Here is a 2,967-nt window from a genome sequence, read left to right on the forward strand (position 1 = left end):
AATGTCACATTAACTAAATTGAATTCGTAATTGTTCGCTTAGTTGATACCTAGTGACAACCACCATAATTGACTTTATGTTGGAAAAACGTAAGATCTAGCTTAAATAAACCCTCTTAGTTTGTTTATTGGTTAGGGTTGGGTTCTTCTAGCTTTAATGCAATTGGGTAATTAAATTCCTACGGTCATACTTAGGGTTGTTATCTGGTTAGGGAAGCAATCAATGGTCGTACCTTGACTGTCGAAAAAGTAAAGAAGAATTGGCTGTCAGAGCTTGTTGACAGCTATAACCAATCTAGTGATAAACGGATGAAATATCTTTGCATCGATGAACATTTAATTGGACCGTGCCTGAGCAATTGATCCTTTGGGTAGAATTCATTTAATTGCTATTTTTAGTAAATTGATTTTGTTGAATTAGCTTTTTGGATTTTATTTATTTCATTCTTATTTCCATCCCATTAATTATCCCCCTATTTTGTTCTATTGATTTGGAAAGAAATAATTTCTTACCTGCTCCTTGTGGAATCGACCCTACTTGCCATTGTACTCAAAATTAATATTTTTATAGACAATTCAGGTATATCAGACTAAGCAAACTCTTCGGGAACAGGGTGAATCAAGTAACCCATTGCACACCTAGGGTCCCTGCTCCAGTACTTGCATTTGTTCTATAATTAATTGTGGTGGTAATTAGGACTTTTTAGTAATTATTATTGCACAGGTTCGGCACCTGTCAATTTTTGGCGCCATTGCCGGGGAGTTGGCATTTGGATTATTTGTTTCTTTTCAAATTCAACTTTTATTTTATTTGATTCTATTCTTCTTGATATTTTTGTTAGTTTATGCCCCGTTCTTTTCGCACAGGTGAATTGGTATACGACTCTGAGGTTGAGAAGACAGCGCGTAGGCGGAGGCAAGAAACCAAGAGACGAAAAGAAGGGCACTTATTTATTGCAAACGAGTCAGTATAAGACGAAATAAGCATGGCCAACACGCAAATATTAGGGGAGTTGGCTGCCTCGGAACTGACTCACCAGCTCTTGTGTATCACATTCCCCATTTTGGCTGAGAATACTGCTTTCGAACTGAAGTTGGAGTTGATTCACCTCTTATCTTCTTTCCATGGTCTCTCTGGCGAAGAACCCCACAAGCACGTTAAGGAGTTCGAGGTGGTTTGCTCTAATATGAAACCTCCTGGGGTCACTAAAGAGCAAATTAGACCGAGAGCTTTTCCGTTCTCTCTCAAGGATGCAGTTAAAGATTGGTTGTACTACCTACCAGCAGGTAGTATTATCACATGGGTACAGTTGAAAAAGAAATTTTTGAAAAAATTCTTCCCTGCATCCCGAGTTACGAGTTTGAGAAAGGAGATCTGCAGCATTAAATAGTATCTCGGGGAGTCATTGTATGAATATTGGGAAAGGTTTAACAAGTTGTGCACTAGATGCCCGCAACATCAAATTAGTGAGCAATTGTTAATCCAATACTTCTATGAAGGACTCCAATCAACTGATAGGAGTATCATTGACGCTACGAGTGGGAGAGCGCTGGCAAACAAGACACCGAAGGAAGCGTGGAAGCTTATTGAAGTTATGGCAGAGAATTCTCAACAGTTTGGCTTCCGTGAGAGTAACCCTACCCGTAGGGTTAATGAGGTGGAGTCGACATCTATTCAGCAACAGTTGTCGGAGCTCACATCCGTTGTTTGACAATTAGCTGTGGAAAATGTGCCCCAAATAAAGGTCTGTGGAATCTGCACAAATATGGGCCACCATACTGACTCATGCCCTATGTTACAAGAGGATGGGGCTGAACAAGTGAACATGACTGGAGACGTGCCTGCGCCTCGTAGACCGTACGACCCATACTCCAACACGTACAATCCGGGTTGGAGAGATAACCCAAATTTCGGCAATGGTAATAGGCCACAAAATGCATTCCCCAATCGTCCACCAGGATTCCAGCAACCTTGGCAACAGAAGTCCCAACCCTCGTCCTCCAACTTAGGAAGTTCTTTGGAGAAAATTGTCAAGAGTTTGGCCACAACTACCACTCAACTCCAGCAGGAGACTAGGACCTTAGTCACGACCACTGCTCAATTCCAGCAAGAAACTAGGTCCTTGGTCGCGAGCACTACTCAATTCCAACAGGACACCAAAGCAGGCATGAAAGACATGGAGACTCGCATAAGTCAAATGGCAACTGCCATAAATCACCTGGAGTCCCACGTTTATGGGAAATTGCCGTCGCAACCTGAAGCAAATCCCAGAAATGTAAGTGTCATGACATTAAGGAATGGTAAGGAAGTGGAGGGGCCAAGGGTCACGAACTTGAAGAGTAAAAGTGAAGACGAGATCGAGAAGGAGATAGAGGAAGAAGGACACATTCGTGGAGGTCCTGAGGTAACTCTTACACCAGCAATACCCGTTAAATCTAATTTACCCCCTTTTCCTTGCAGGTTGGCGAAGACGAAGAAGGCAGAGAAGGAAAAAGAGATCTTGGACGTGTTCAAAAAAGTGGAGATTAACATCCCCTTGTTGGAAGTAATTAAGCAAGTGCTGAAGTACGTGAAATTTCTCAAGAATTTATGCACCCATAAGAGGAAATTGAGAGGGGACGAAAGAGTAGCGGTGGGAGAAAATATGTCAGCTATGCTCTAAAGAAAACTCCCACCCAAGTGCGGAGATTCAGGTATGTTCACGATCCCGTGCAAAATAGGAAATACACCAATTAGAAAAGCAATGTTAGATTTAGGGACGTCAATCAATGTGATACCAAAGACCATTTTTACTTCTCTAAATCTTGGTCCACTTAAAGAAACAGCCATCATAATCAAACTAGCTGATCGCACAAATGCTTATCCAGAGGGACTAGTTGAGGATGTCTTGATCCAGGTAAATGAATTAGTATTTCCTGCAAATTTTTATATCTTAGACATGGGAGATGAGAAATTATTAAATCCGTA

At 41.4% G+C, this 2,967-nt stretch overlaps 1 non-coding gene across 1 annotated transcript; it reads right to left on the reverse strand.

Annotated features, from left to right (window-relative positions):
• Positions 1 to 1,357: 1,357 nt before the first annotated feature.
• LOC113710826 (small nucleolar RNA R71) lies at positions 1,358 to 1,464 on the reverse strand. Its single transcript, XR_003453006.1, has one exon. It is a non-coding gene; the product is annotated as a small nucleolar RNA R71 (small nucleolar RNA).
• Between the last annotated feature and the right edge of the window lie 1,503 nt (positions 1,465 to 2,967).

This window comes from Coffea arabica, chromosome 5c (genome assembly GCF_036785885.1).
Source record: "Coffea arabica cultivar ET-39 chromosome 5c, Coffea Arabica ET-39 HiFi, whole genome shotgun sequence".
NCBI lineage: Eukaryota > Viridiplantae > Streptophyta > Magnoliopsida > Gentianales > Rubiaceae > Coffea > Coffea arabica.